This window comes from Episyrphus balteatus, chromosome 1, assembly GCF_945859705.1.
Source record: "Episyrphus balteatus chromosome 1, idEpiBalt1.1, whole genome shotgun sequence".
In the NCBI taxonomy this organism is placed as follows: Eukaryota; Metazoa; Arthropoda; class Insecta; order Diptera; family Syrphidae; genus Episyrphus; species Episyrphus balteatus.
In genome coordinates, this window is record NC_079134.1 from 56530836 (window position 1) to 56547658 (window position 16823).

The following is a 16823-nucleotide window of genomic DNA, read 5'->3' on the forward strand; positions in this document are numbered from 1 at the left end:
TGATATGTTTAATTTATTTTATTCTTTAGTTTGATTCAAACAAATAATTACAATTTTGGTTTTATTCGTGCTTTTAAGTTTTTTTTTTTTTTTTTCTTTTGATTTCGAGTAGGTACTACTTTCTTGCTTGTGTGTGGTGAAGTGGTGTCTGACATGAGTGACGACAACTTTGAATGAGAATATGGAATCAATGTGACTGAATGAAATGATTGAATGGTTTTTTATTTTAGGTTTGCTGCAATGACAATTTTTAAGTTTGGACCGGGAGGAAACGAAACATGGGCGTGTTCGGGAATGAGGATAATTTGCGTTCCGCAATTTTCCCTAAAACTGAGTACGCTTTTTACGTATTCGTTTGCGGTTCCCCTCGGTAGAACATTCTGAATTGAACAGCATTTATCGCATCTCGTATCGGTTCGATATCGGTATCATCACTTCATCAGTAATGCAGGTATTATTCAACGACTTTTGGTCAAAGAAATGTACATAGGTATATTTTAATAGTTTCATTTTTGCTCTGTTTTTTGTGTATGTATGTATATGAAAAGAGTTAAATAAGTACCTATTCTGTTTTTTTCTCTTTCGTAACCGGTTTTTATGGACGTGTGTGTGTGTGTGGTGAGATATGTGAAAGCGTGTGTTTAATCGTTGAACAATGGACATAAATTAAGAAATATTTTTGTAACTGCTCATTTAACATAAATTGACTCGTAGTTTTAAAGAATATATATATGAATAAGTGAATCGACAAGAAAAAAAGTAAAACAACTGGAAAATAATAATGTAATTTTAAATGAATTTCCATGATTTAAAAATTAGCACAAAACAACAAGAATATTTTATACATACATATATGTATGTAAATGTTCAAATATTATATAAAACCCAATTTTGAGTAAATTAAAAAAAGTATTTCTTCAATCGATTTTATCTTTTTTCTAGTTTCCTTTTTGTTTTTAAACGTATTCTCAAGTTCCACTTGATTTTTTATAAATTATTCTAATGAAGAGTTTTCCTTGAATTTTTGTACTATATTTTTTTTAAGATATTTTTTACCTACATGACAAATTAATAAGTTTGAATGAACTTGTCAGTTTTTCCCCAAATTAAATACGCTGTTGTCTTACAATAAAAAAAAAACAAAATTGAATACTTTCGTTCTTCAGGATTAAATTTCCGCGGACAATTTATAGTGTGAAACTTAAATTTTTTTAGTAAGTACATACATATATGTACATACCAACCTAAATATGTAAATATCTACATTCATTTATGTATTGTTATCAATTTCACTTTCTTTAAAACTCCATAGTGATTTTTTTTCTCCGATTTATTGATGTCTTGTTGGAGACCAAGCGAGTTTTTGTTGGTGTAAAAAAATAAAAATGTAACCTAAGCCTAAGGTAAAGCAATTAGTTTCATTTTCACACCAAAACCAGTAAATGGAACGACAGATCAAAATCAAACATTGACTGCAAAAAGTTGTTCCAATTCCACCTTTTTTTCTAGATACCTATCTATATATGTAGGTTTGTATGTAAAACTAGAGAAGTAGAGAAAAATTACTTCGATTTTTGTGTTTCAATTTGGACTTTTGATTTTTATTTACGATCGCCATTTTTAATTTCACTTCCAGAATTATCTTCCTGTATTCTTATTTGAATCTTGAATTGTTTGGTTTCATAATTATGTCAGTTATGATTCTATTTAACTATTTCTGGTAAAAACTATATTCAGCATCGGCACATTCATATCTTAAAAAAAAAATTACTTGTAGGTACATCGAAAATCTGATATTGAAAGCAGATTCTTGAAAACTTTACTCTTTGCTAAGCTAGTTGAGCTAGAGAATATTTGTATACCATTTTAAAAAAGATTTCTTGTCATTCAAAATCTTGCATTATTAAATTTTTAATGTCGTTTTTACTTTCAATATATATTAAAAAAAAAAACTACCAAAATAATAAGTTCTTAACGTAAATCGTGAGACATAACAAAAATACCAAATGTAGGAAATATACGAAATATACGAAACATACGAAATATACGAAATATACGAAACATACGAAGCATACGAAACATACGAAACATGCGAAATATGCGAAACATGCGAAACATACGAAATATACCTAAAGTAACGAAAGTAACTGAAAATTTCCACAGCTGAATTTTGATGTTTCAGTTTGGAATTTTCAAAAAGTGAAAAGTTTTTACACACATACAGTAGCGACATCTTCTCGCGAAAAAGAGTTTATTTTTTTTGCAGTTAGTATGAATCATGGTATAAAAAGACAAGGTATGATCATTAGAGCCGCCATCTTACAAAATGGGGTAGTAAGGTTTTGACGTTTAATATTTGGCAAAGTCAGAAGCAACAACAATTTCCAAGACAAAATTGTTTACAACAACAATTTCCATGGGCAGCTGTCAAAACCTTAAGCAGCCATTTTTAAGTTTTGACAGTTCTCGATGCAGAGTTTTTTCTAATGATCATACCTTCTCTTTTTATATCATGATGATGATACGCAAACAAATGTTACGAGCGACTATTATACGAATGTAACGATGTTACGCATTCAAATGGAATAGAAGCTAAACAAATCTGCGGATAGAAATTTGATGAAGTGTATAAATTTATGTTTTCCTTTCTCTTGGTGCATCTAAAACCAATGACGGAGTGGGTGGCGGGGTTTACTCAGATAGACTTAATGTTAGTCTCTCCTTCCGTCTCCCTAATCACTGCAGCGTGTTCCAAGCGGAAATAATGGCGATTAAAGAAGTATTGACTTGGCTTAAAGAAACGTGATACCTACATCGGATATCCGCATCTTCTCTGATAGCCAGGCCGCCCTTAAATCGTTAGCTTCGGTTTCCACAAACTCCGTAACTACCCGCGACTGTCGATCATCTCTCATGGAGATGTCAGAACAGTTTAACATTCACCTCTTTTGGGTGCCGGGTCACAGAGATATTCTGGGAAATTGTGAAGCAGACGAACTCGCCAGAAATGGAACTCTAATACCAATTTCACCCAATAAGGCAAATATTGGTATACCAATCGCAACGTGCAAACTCATGCTGAAGCAAGAAGCTATAGAGGCAACAAACATACGATGGTCAAACATTATAACTTGCCAAACGACCAAGCAGATCTGGCCTAGGCTAGATCCAAAACGTTCAAAAAATTTATTGTCTCTAAGCAGATTGCATATCAGCTCTGTAACAGGTGTCTTAACAGGACACTGTCTCATAGGTAGACACGCCATAAGACTTGGCGTAATCTCTAACGACTTCTGTAGAAGTTGCCTTGATGAGGAAGAAGAAGAAATAATCCAACATCTTCTCTGCTCATGTCCTGCCCTTTCCAGTAGACGTAAAAAATACTTGGAAAAATATTTCTTAGAAGATACTAGTGAACTAATCAATACTGACATCTTCAACCTTCACCGCTTCATTAAAAGCTCCAACTGGTTTAATTAGTGAGGAATTTCCTTACAAAATCATGGTATCACAACGGACCAATAAATGGTCTAAGTGTGTCAGTTGTTTTCCTGACAGCCATTTCTGCCTATAGGTTATGTTAGGTTATAACCTAACCTTACCTTCTCTTGGTGCGTGCATATGAATTTTTGGTCAATGTTGATATTTGGGAAATCCTACTGCGGATAGCTTTGCCAAAAAAACACGCCTATTAAATTTTTTTTACGCTAAAAAAAATTTGTTCAACCTGAAAATTTTTTTATTCACCTCAATAGTGTTAATAGTTTAACAGAGGTTAAATATTTAACCCAATTCACACACGGCCTAAGTACCTATACATTATTTCATTTGACTTTTGCGAATATTGCAAAAGTCAAAACAGACTATAAAGAATGGAATTTTTCGCTTGAAAAAAAAGTAAATAAGAAATTTGAAGTGTTTTTGTTTTTAATTTATTTTTAAATGTTTTACATAAAATACTAAGCAAATATTTGTTTTGAGAGCAAAAACATGTGACCTATTTTTTTATGGGTAAGTTAAAAATATGCAGACCCTTTCTGTTAGGACGTTAGTTCCTCACTAAAAAAAAATAACTAAAAAGAAACAAAATTTTCACATATTTTCCGATATTTTCCATTAAAAAAAATATTTTCATTTTCCATACAAATTACTCCATAAGAATTTTGTCGAAAAAATTGAATTTCTTGAGAAAATCGAATTTCAAGCTAGCAGAACATGAATTTGTATGGATAATGAAAATATTTTTTTTTAAGGAAAATCCCGGAAAATTCTTCCGAAAATGGGGTACTTAACTTAAATTAATTTAGCACTTAATTATTTAAGACAGTTTGAAAAAAATTTTTTTTTTCGAAAATCACAGATCAAAATCTGCACATTCTCAAAAACCACCCGGCCGAGTGCACCACATGCAAACCCAATTCACATTGGGAAAAAAACCAACCCCTTTACCCGAAGGTACACCAATGCATCCGGATGTGATGCGAATGACTGGGAATCGACAGCAGGTATTTAATAACATTAATATCATCCCTTCAAGCAAGAAAACTGAGTTCAACAAAGAAACTCCGACCTCAGACCGCGAAAATCGGGCTTGCACTCACACACTTGCAACTTTTTGTGTATGAACACAAAGTCGAACGAGAATCGTGGTGAAAAATGAGAAAAGGAAAAGAAAGACAAGGCCAACAAGAGCCAAAGCGTCATTTTGTTATTTTTTGTTGAAGATTGAAGTGTTTGGTCGCGTCGTGTCTCGTGTCGTTGTTTGTATAATGTTAGTTTATTAATTATAAACAATTTTATTAAATTATAAACAATTTTATTAAATTATAAACAATATGGAAAACAAAAAAGGTATGTTTTATATATCGCTCAAAGTGTTTGGGTTAAAATGTTGTTTCTTCTTGTGTTGTAGATGTAATCTCTAATGATGAAGAAAAATCTAGAAGGTGAAACATGCGATTGGGTATCTAAAAAAACACCAACAACAGCAGCAGCATCAAATGAAAAAAAATGTATTGTATTTTATATTGTATTTATTGTGAAAATTTCGTTTGCCAAAATAAAATAAAAAATAAAACAGTTTCAGTGAAAAAAAAAAATAAATCTTGTTCTTTTTTTGGTCGCAAATGCGAAATGTCATCCCTTTCTTATTCCTCTTTCTGGTAGGTTTTCGCTGCTCCGGCTCAGGTCCGCCTTCGGCTCCGTTTTCTCGGAATGGAGATTTTCACCACACCAATACATATGCAATCGACTTCGCGGTGATTATAATTTCCATACTAATTTGAGCCGCCTTCGGACCAGTTTCTGATCCGAAGTCGGACTCAGCTCCGCCTCAGGCGGAGCGGATTCGGACCGAGGTCGGACCTGTTTGCTTGAAGGGATTGATCATTGTTTAATCAATATCTTTCTATAGAATAACGAATCAGCAGGAGATATCAACAAAGGAAGGAATCAACAAAGGAGGGAATACTAGACATCCAAAACACAAACAACAGCAGCAACAACAAATAAAAAGATTTATTTTATTTAATATTTATTTTAAAATTGTATTTATTGTAATTTTTTGATCTAAAAAACATTAAAATAAAAAAAAAAAAACAATTTCAGTGAACAAAATTGATAAATAGAGTTTTTTGTTATGCTAGAAATGTCAAACATATTCGATACTCGAGTATCGATCGATTTCAAAATGCCGGACGTCATTCGTTCCGACTTCGGCTCCGTTTTCTCGGAATGGAGATTTTCACCACACCAATACATATGCAATCGACTTCGCGGTGATTATAATTTCCATACTAATTTGAGCCGCCTTCGGACCAGTTTCTGTTCCGAAGTCGGACTCAGCTCCGCCTCTGGTGAATTTTTGGTCAATGTTGATATTTGGGAAATCCTACTGCGGATAGCTTTGCCAAAAAAACACGCCTATTAACTTTTTTTTTACGCTAAAAAAATTTTGTTCAACCTGAAAATTTTTGTATTCACCTCAATAGTGTTAATAGTTTAACAGAGTTAAATATTTAACCCAATTCACACACGGCCTAAGTACCTATACATTATTTCATTTGACTTTTGCGAATATTGCAAAAGTCAAAACAGACTATAAAGAATGGATTTTTCGCTTGAAAAAAAAAGTAAATAAAAAATTTGAAGTGTTTTTGTTTTTAATTTATTTTTAAATGTTTTACATAAAATACTAAGCAAATATTTGTTTTGAGAGCAAAAACATGTGACCTATTTTTTTATAGGTAAGTTAAAAATATGCAGACCCTTTCTGTTAGGACGTTAGTTCCTCACTAAAAAAAAATAACTAAAAAGCAACAAAATTTTCACATTTCAATTTCAGTTGTTTCGGTTTGGTGGGGTTTTCTTATAAAATTGTATTTAATCAAAGCAACAACCAATCAAAATATTTGAAAATAATCAGCCAAAGAAATTACTTTTCAAATATACAGGGTGTCCCAAAAGTTAACGTCGAAACGAAAACGGTAGATAGGGTAGGTGGTGACAGTTATCAGAAAAATAGTAAAAAAAAATCGCAGCACCCCATTTTCGGAAGAATTTTCCGGTATTTTCCATTAAAAAAAATATTTTCATTTTCCATACAAATTACTCCATAAGAATTTTGTCGAAAAAAATTGAATTTCTTGAGAAAATCGAATTTCAAGCTAGCAGAACATGAATTTGTATGGATAATGAAAATATTTTTTTTTAAGGAAAATCCCGGAAAATTCTTCCGAAAATGGGGTACTTAACTTAAATTAATTTAGCACTTAATTATTTAAGACAGTTTGAAAAAAAAATTTTTTTTCGAAAATCACAGAAAAAAAAATATTTTTGAAAAAAAAAATTTTTTTGGATTCGTAGAGCACTTAATTAGCACCTAACTATTATACCAAACCCGATTTTCCTACTAGCAGTTTAGGGCATTTTCAGGTAATTGCTCTGCTAACTTTAAATCAAGTTAGCAGAACATTAATTTTCTCCAAAAGTAGTGGAGCACTTAATTAGCACTAAAAGATCCAATAACAACACATAATGTTCTGCCGACCTTGCTCTGCTAACTTAAGAGAATCGACCTATTATGGGGGTTCACATTGACCAACTTATCGTACAGACCAGCTGCCATTTGGTCTGATCTGATGGTATTTTGATAATGTGAACAGTGAACACTCATCCGACTTCCTGTCCGGTTTGCCGGATGGTTTTCAAAAAATTTTGAGTTTTTGGTGGTCGGCCGGACATGTTAGTCAATTAAAACAACATGTCTGTCTGGCAGACAGTGATAATCTATTCTCTCCAATTTGAGAGCAGAATAGGGTAAAGATAAATTAAAAATAAGCTAAAAAATGGGTTTTGATGAAAATTGTCTGATGAGTGTGAACGAAAAATATAATTCGGCCATCCATCAGGCCAAATGACATTCGGTCTGTCCGGTAAGTTGGTCAATGTGAAACCTTCTATTCGTGCTTTTTTGATATAGGTAATTTAAAAATATGCAGACCCTTACTATTAGGAGGTTATTCCCTCACTAAAAAAAATTACTAGATAAATAGAAACAAAATGTTCACATTTCAGTTGTTTCGGCTTGGTGGGGTTTTCTTATAAAATTTTTTTTAATCAAAGCAACAAACAATCAAAATATTTGAAAATATAGTGGTCCGTTGTGATACCATGAATTTGGAAAGAAAATCCTCACTAATTAAACCAGTTGGAGCTTTTAATGAAGCGGTGAAGGTTGAAGATGTCAGTATTAATTAGTTCACTTGTATCTACTAAGAAATATTTTTCCAAGTATTTTTTACGTCTACCGGAAAGGGCAGCACATGAGAAGAGAAGATGTTGGATTGTTTAAAAAAAAAACCCTTTCACTCAGGATAATTTTTTAGTTCTTATAACACACAGTGCACATAATAAGGTAATATCTTCCGAACGTTGTCAAAAATGGGCACCAATCTGTCAGGTCGACCTTTAATTTTTATAGAGGGTGTCCCAAAAGTAATGGATCAAACGAAATATGCTGATAGGCCAACTTAAGGGCTCTCAGAATTTTGAAACTTGTTCATCCCAAATCCTTACGGTTTTCGATTTAATGCAATTCTTGTGAACTTTTGAAAAATTCCTACTTTGCAACAGTATTTTGCTTCCTCCGCCTCCAATTGATTTTTGTTTTTTATTATTTTTTCACTAAAACATTGTCCAATAATAAAAAACAATTAATTGATCAAAATATTTTTTATTTTATATCACATTTTGCTGTAAATTAATTAACAGTTCCAAGTTTTTTTCAAAACTCAAATCCTTTCATTTATTTCAGAGCAAAACACTGAAAAAAATTTGTATGGTGTGACGCTGGTTTATTGTTTTAAAAACTTGTCCTATTATTGCAGTTTTCAAAAAGGTATAAAAGTTTCCAAAGTTGAAGTTAGATCGAAAAATATTACAATTTTAATTCAACAAAACAGGGTTTTTCAGAGAAAAATCAAACAAAAATAAAACATTTTCTCGAACTGTTGTTTGTTTATTTCTCTTCGAACAAAAGCCTCTATTTTTGTTCGTATTTTTGCTCTGAAAAACCCTGTTTTGTTTTGTTTCTTATTATTGGACAATGTTTTAGTGAAAAAATAATAAAAAACAAAAATCAATTGGAGGCGGAGAAAGCAAAATACTGTTGCAAAGTAGAAATTTTTCAAAATTTCACAAGAATTGCATTAAATCGAAAACCGTAAGGATTTGGGATGAACAAGTTACCAAATTCTGAGAGCCCTTAAGTTGGCCTATCAGCATATTTCGTTTGATCCATTTTTTTTTTATATAATAAGCGCGCACTAAAGGGATTAATGTACCCTTAATATGGTGAACACAGTACGAGCATTAGGAAAATAGGGAGGGGTTTGAAAGGAGATACCGATGAACATTAGTTTTGAAGTTCTGAGTTTTGAAATGGGATGGGAAAACAGAGGCGGGTAACGCGTTCCACATTCGTGTAGTGCGGCTGAAGAAAGAATCTCTGTATTTGACGGTACGTCCGAAGTTGGGCTCTAGGGTAAACTGATGAGCATTCCTTGAAGCGCGAGTATTACGGTTGAATTGTTTCAGGGGAGGAATGCAACTAGCTATTTCATCGGAGCACTGCTTTTTGGGACACCCTGTATTTCAATCGCAGTAAACAGGAAATTTGTTTATGTTTTAATTTATAAAATGTCATTTGAAAAAATTACCTATAAACTAAAAAATAACAAATTTTCTTCTTGTTTCTTCGCGGAAAATGGTCAATAATATTGTTAAAAAATTAGTGGTGGCCTGGTTTTTCGGTTTTTGTACGTTTTTTTGTCGGTAATTTAAAACAATTAAGAATTACGGTAGCTGACATTGGTCGCCAAATTGTCATGTTTTGACAATTTGGCGACCAATGTCAGTTTGGAAGATATCACCTTTTAATGTGTACTGTGCTTATAACAAACGAAACTTTTTCACTAAGTTTGAAAAAAATAACAAAATTTATGTCAGCTGTCAGCTAACACATACGTTTTTCGCAACGATTTTAATTAAAAACATCATTTTAAATTCAATAAGCTTTTCGCAATCATGAGATTTTTTTTGACAAAAATTAATTTTTATTCTAATAGGTACCTAATGCAAAAAAAAATACATCAATTTCCCTTCAGATTCGAATTTAGGCAGGTAAATTTAAAAATATTCACCATTTTTTTTTTTTTTTTCAATTTTAAATTAATTTTTATTTTTCAGCATCTTGAAACTATCTTAAAGCTAGACAAAAATTCATAAAAACTAGCCTTTCGGCCTTATAACTATTTTAATACAAATATTTCAATGGTTGTTATTTTTCACTTAGAAATAATTAAAAAAACTTCGAATCATATCTGTAGATTTATATTTGGTTATGCGGGCTATTTTGGTCAATTGATTTTAAATGCAAATAAAAAAACTTTATTCCATCTTTTACCCAACATTTCGTCGCTACTCACGACTTCTTCAGGGGTTTTTTTATGATATGTTGTTTTTTTGTTGTTGTATTTTACATTGTTTGGTTGGTTTTGTTTTTTAAATTTTATTTTTATTTCGTTTGAATGAAGAAAATGAAAATCAAAGAAAAATATTTAAACTATTTAGTAAATTAACATTAAAAACTATTTAACTATTTAATAAATTAACATTAAAAACAAGAGACTAAGAAATTAAAAAGACAAACATAAATTATCACAGTGTAGTTCAGGTACTTATTTTATTGCTAATGTCATATCATTTTTTTCTTATTTTTTAAACTTACACACTAATTAAAACTACTTTACTACTTAAACACAATAGTCTAAGGTAGCTCTTGTAAGGCTTAAAATTCTTAAGGCCCAACAGAAGGGAACGGAAGCTACTCTCAAAACCGAACGAACCGTTTCTTTCCAACTGTCAATTGCATCCGCTTATCCATAATTCGTCGCCCTAGTATTGGGTTGCCGTATAGGCTATTGAAAACCTATGTATATACGGCAACCCAATTCTAGGGCGACGAATTGTTTTAAGAGAACGGAAGCATTATTATGTCAACTTGTTTTTTGTTTCGAGAATTCCATGTTTCATTTTCTTTTAGACTTACAAAATTTTATGTAAAAATAAATAGAAAAACACATTTTAAATTGATTAAGATTTATTTTGTTTAATAATTTATTTTGGTGTACCAGAGAATTGAGCAATGATAAACAAAATCATAATCCTGTTTAGGGGCTTCGTTTCCAGCCATTTCACATTCTTGGCGGTGTTGGGCAGAAATTTATCACACTAAATCTTTTTTTTAATATTTTAAATAAGTTTATTTGATAAAATAACAAAACTTATAAATGTTTTGTGAAACACAAAAATGAATTTACTTGACTTTCATTTAAGGTTTTTTCTTTTTTAAGAAATGTCAAATTTGCGGACGTAAATTGAGAAAGGAAAGTGAGTTTACGTCCGAAAATAAAACTGAACGAAACCGAGCAATCTGCTATTATGGCTGTGGCATCTGATTTGCATGTATTTGGGAATTTTCGTACGTTAACGTACGCACCCTTCCGACTATTATAGTTGGACCTTTAAAGTGGTAATTTTTAGCATGCTAAAGAAAATAATCTTGGTCTGAGAGGCCTCAGCGGTGCACATCATATATATATATGACCTTGAAAGTGTAGCTTTCAACTTTTTATTCCCAAAATTTGACTTTGAAATCGATTATTTCAAAAAATATTGATAAAAATAACTTGACTTAAAAATTAAAATAAAATGTAATATTCTGCCTTTTGAAAAATGTATAATTGATAACTAAAAGTGTTGCCGTCGTTTTTAAATAATTTTTTTTTATGTTGAGTTATTTTTTTAGAAAATTGCCCCTCCCTCCTAAACGGAAGGAGATAGACCCCCTCCCGTAATAAAAACTGCTTGTATTTAACTCCTCTACAAGAATCCGTTCCTAATTTTCCCCGCCTTAGAAAACCATTTTTGGTTCAGATTTTTATTTTTATATTTATATTTTTTGTGGATAGTACAATAACTAAGGCGGGGAAAATTACTAACGGATTCTTGTAGAGGAGTTAAATACAAGCATTTTTTACTATGGGAGGGGGTGTCTATCTCCCCCCGTTTAGGAGGGAGGCGCAATTCTCTAAAAAAAATAACTCAACATAAAAAAATTTACCTATTTAAAAACGAGGGCAACACCTACAGTTATGAATGATACATTTTTCAAAAGGTAGAATATTACACTTTATTTTAATTTTAAAATCAAGTTATTTTAATCAATATTTTTTTTAAATAATCGATTTAAAGTCAAATTTTGGGAAAAAAAAGTTGAAAGTTACACTTTCAAGGTCATGTACATATATATATATATATGGTGTGCAGATGTGCACCGCTAATGCCTGCCACACCAAGATTATTTTACTTAGTTTATTATAGAATAGAATTTTATTTCTTATTGACCGCAAAAAATCGATAACAAAATATAAAAACACAGATGAAATTTAGTTTTTAAATATTTATTATTTCATCGAATGCATTTCGAACCTTAAATTGAAATTTCATCTTCAGCGCGAGTTTAATAAAACAAAATGAAACGAACAAAGCTGAAAATGACATTTAAAACAAAAACAACTCTCTTACACAAAATTAAATACATAGCTTACAAAAAATATAGCTTACAAAAAATAGCTCTCTTACAAAAAGTAATGTCGTTTTCTATTGACTTCTGAGATTTTTGTGTAAAATTCTGAGATTTTCCACTGCAAATAGAATATGAAATCTAGTTTTGTAATTGTGTGCGAAATCTGTGCGTATAAAAAAAATAAAACAACAACAAATGTTCAGACAAATGTCAAACAGAGGAGTGTGTGTGAAAGAGCGTGTGTTTGTATGCGTGAATCTTGATAAAAATCCAGAATCAGATTCTTGAATCTCAGATTCATTTTTTTGTCATTTTTTTGAATCTCAGGACGCAAATAGATCATGAAATCTGAGATTTTACCACTATTTCCCCTCTTCACCCCCCCTTTCAGCTGTCAGATTCACAATTTTCATTCTGAGATTCGTCAATAGAAAACGACATAAATAAACAAACGAATTTTACATTAAAAAGAGTTAAAAAGAGATGACTCTATTGCACCAGCTTCTAAATTCATTAAATTATTTGTAGTTTGAATGAAAAAAGATTCGTAAGCATCTTACTTAGATGGATTATTTACTGTTTTTAAAATTTTTATGTTGTCAATAAAATTGGTGTAACAGAGTGAGACTCTGTCTTGTCGAAATTAAAGATGTGTGATGGTATCGCTTTTTGAATTTCCTTGTTGTCTATTGTTCTTTCGTGTTCACTTGCTCTTGTCTTCAAAGCCCTTCTCGTCTGTCCAATGTAAGAGGCATCGCAGTCTTTGCAGGTGATTTTATAAACACCACTTCGCTCAAGCATTGGTATAGAGTCTTTTGTAGTTCCAAGTGATAAACGAAGTTTGTTGTTGTTTGTGTGTACGATTTTTTTGTTTGATTTCTCCTAATATTTATGTAATTTGTTTGTTACATTCGGAACGAAAGCGATAGCAACTCGTCTTTGATCTGATTTATTTGAACAAACATTTTGCGCGAAAAGAGTTGAAAGATTTCTTTTTCGTATTTTGTTTGAGTGTTTTATAATTAAATTGTCGATTAAATGTTTGTTGTAACCATTAATTGTAGCCAAATGAAGTATATGTTCATACCCAGTTTTATAGTTCTGCAAGGAAAGTGGAAGGCGGCAGAGTCTATAAACCATAGAATGAAAAGCTGCAATTTTGTTTTGATGATTGCAGTAGGAATCAAATGTGATGAAGCGGTCAGTGGATGTCGACTTCCTATATACTGCAAATTGAACTTTACCATCATTGCGTGTTATTTTAAGATCCAAAAAAGATAATGAATGGTCATCTTCTGATTCAAGTTCATATGTAAACTTAATACTTTCATATCTGTTGTTCAAGGTATTTAAAATAGATTCAACATTTGCTTTTTTAACAACCGCAAAAGTGTCATCAACGTAACGCCACCAAATGCGTGGTAGAAGGCCTTCCTTTTTTAGATCGGTTTCGAAGTTGGACATAAACGCCTCTGCCACCAAAGGAGATAAACTGTTTCCCATACTACAACCAAAATCATTGCTGTAAAACTGATTTCTTAATTGAAACGAATTATATGTCATGCATTTTTCAATTGCATTAATAAATGCGTTTATGTGTTCATTAGAAACTGCTTTATGAACAAGATGTTTTTTGATGACTTTTATTGCTATATTTATAGGTACGCTTGGGAATTTATTAAAAGAAATTCCACCTCTACAGAAACCTCACATTGAAAAAGTAGACAATCTAGTGGTGAATTTGTCAGATGAAGTTTTCACTGATAAGGAGTTAGAACTCTTAAACAGAGGTTTGAACTTCTCTGTTAAACCACTTGCCCCGCCTTTTGTGGATCTTGTAGCTGATATTGAATCATCTTTACAGTTTAAATCGTTTGATATCAAAAAAGAAATTAGAGATTTTGCCTCTGTTGAAATTAAAAAAAACAGAAGCAAAACATAAAACACAATGACAAAGATACATTGAAGTGGAACGATGCTCTCTCAAAACTAAAACAACGAAATGTTTTCTATATGAAAGCCGATAAAGGTAACCAGGTCATTGTCATGAATAAAAATGAATATGATGAAAGGATGCTCACATCTATCCAAGAAGACAATTTTAAGGTTTCCAGGAGATCACCACACAATAAAATGATTAACGATGCCCGTTCTGTAATTGACAATTTAAATCAAGTTTTTAATGTTAATAAGTTTCGGCTGCGTATGTCAAACCCAAAAGTTCCTCTGATGTACGGTTTACCAAAGGTTCATAAACCTGGAAATAAAATGCGTAAGATCGTGTCATGTGTAAACTCTCCGTTTGCCAACATATCAAAATGGTTAGTAGCTGAACTAAAACAATATCTTCCATTTGAGGGTTACGCAGTGAAAAATAGCTTTGAATTCGCAGATAAAATTAAAGATATTCAAATAGAAGAAGATGAGACGCTTATTTCATTTGACGTCACAGCTCTTTTCCTAAGCGTACCTATAAATATAGCAATAAAAGTCATCAAAAAACATCTTGTTCATAAAGCAGTTTCTAATGAACACATAAACGCATTTATTAATGCAATTGAAAAATGCATGACATATAATTCGTTTCAATTTAGAAATCAGTTTTACAGCAATGATTTTGGTTGTAGTATGGGAAACAGTTTATCTCCTTTGGTGGCAGAGGCGTTTATGTCCAACTTCGAAACCGATCCAAAGAAGGAAGGCCTTCTACCACGCATTTGGTGGCGTTACGTTGATGACACTTTTGCGGTTGTTAAAAAAGCAAATGTTGAATCTTTTTTAAATACCTTGAACAACAGATATGTAAGTATTTAGTTTACATATGAACTTGAATCAGAAGATGACCATTCATTACCTTTTTTGGATCTTAAAATAACACGCAATGATGGTAAAGTTCAATTTGCAGTATATAGGAAGTCGACATCCACTGACCGCTTCATCACATTTGATTCCTACTGCAATCATCAAAACAAAATTGCAGCTTTTCATTCTATGGTTTATAGACTCTGCCGCCTTCCACTTTCCTTGCAGAACTATAAAACTGAGTATGAACATATACTTCATTTGGCTACAATTAATGGTTACAACAAACATTTAATCGACAATTTAATTATAAAACACTCGAACCAAGTACGAAAAAGAAATCTTTCAACTCTTTTCGCGCAAAATGTTTGTTCAAATAAATGAGATCAAAGACGAGTTGCTATCGCTTTCGTTCCGAATTTAACAAACAAATTACATAAATATTACGAGAAATCAAACATACAAATCGTACACACAAACAACAACAAACTTCGTTTATCACTTGGAACTACAAAAGACTCTATACCAATGCTTGAGCGAAGTGGTGTTTATAAAATCACCTGCAAAGACTGCGATGCCTCTTACATTGGACAGACGAGAAGGGCTTTGAAGACAAGAGCAAGTGAACACGAAAGAACAATAGACAACAAGGAAATTCAAAAAGCGATACCATCACACATCTTTAATTTCGACAACACAGAGTCTCACTCTGTTACACCAATTTTATTGACAACATAAAAATTTTAAAAACAGTAAATAATCCATCTAAGTTAGATGCTTACGAATCTTTTTTCATTCAAACTACAAATAATTTAATGAATTTAGAAGCTGGTGCAATAGAGTCATCTCTTTTTAACTCTTTTTAATGTAAAATTCGTTTGTTTATTTACTTTTTGTAAGAGAGCTATTTTTTGTAAGCTATGTATTTAATTTTGTGTAAGCGAGTTGTTTTTGTTTTAAATGTCATTTTCAGCTTTGTTCGTTTCATTTTGTTTTATTAAACTCGCGCTGAAGATGAACTTTCAATTTAAGGTTCGAAATGCATTCGATAAAATAATAAATATTTAAAAACTAAATTTCATCTGTGTTTTTATATTTTGTTATCGATTTTTTGCGGTCAATAAGAAATAAAATTCTATTCTATAATAAATTATAACGACCACAAATTTTACGTTCTTTTAACATTCGTTGATTAAATATCGAATATATTTTCTTATTTTACTTAGCATGGTAAAAACTACCACTTTAAGAATTTTTAGCCTTACAAGAGCTACCTTAGTCAAATGTGCCACTAGCTCTCCTACTACTAGAACAGCCACAGCAAGCAATTTTTTCATTCCTACTGAACCGAAGACGCCCTTCTCCGCCTAGTGCGAGGATGTCCCCGCCATACAGCAGTCACCTGTCCATGGGTCTTAGCCCGACGTGGTAGATGAGTGGAACTAGCAATCTATCCTGTACAGGCCATCGCTCTTGAGACGTGGCCACGAACAACCTTCAGCATTAAATTATCAATTCTATTTATGCTGGCTCTCTTGTATAAAACCTCATTAAAAATAGTAATGCGAGTAATCAGATTTTCCTTTTTTCGGTAGAGGATGTACCACCTTGCTTGGTCAAAACCTCTGATTCTGCCACCGGTGCTTTAGGCACCGTTGCCTGTTGGGCAACCTTTGGTGGCTTCTGTGTCGCCTTTAGCATTGCTCTTTGCGCCATTTGGGCGAAAGAGATGCTTGGGTTGACAATCGGAGCACCCCCTACTGGACGTTTTTCAACGACAGCCTGCTTCGCCGTTTTCTGCTGCTTCATTTGCTGAAACCTCGGACAGCCCCGATAACACAGGTCGACAAAAATAAAAATATTTTTTGTGCTT

General features: G+C 32.1%; 1 protein-coding gene and 1 long non-coding RNA gene across 7 annotated transcripts in view; one reads left to right on the forward strand and one right to left on the reverse strand.

Annotated features, from left to right (window-relative positions):
• Nucleotides 1-16823, reverse strand: part of LOC129916087 (integrin beta-nu) — a 107634-nt gene that overhangs the window by 70413 nt on the left and 20398 nt on the right. The gene's annotated exons all lie outside the window — the stretch shown is intronic.
• Nucleotides 4363-5530, forward strand: LOC129916151 (uncharacterized). Its single transcript, XR_008772413.1, has 2 exons — nt 4363-4505; nt 5414-5530. It is a non-coding gene; the product is annotated as an uncharacterized LOC129916151 (long non-coding RNA).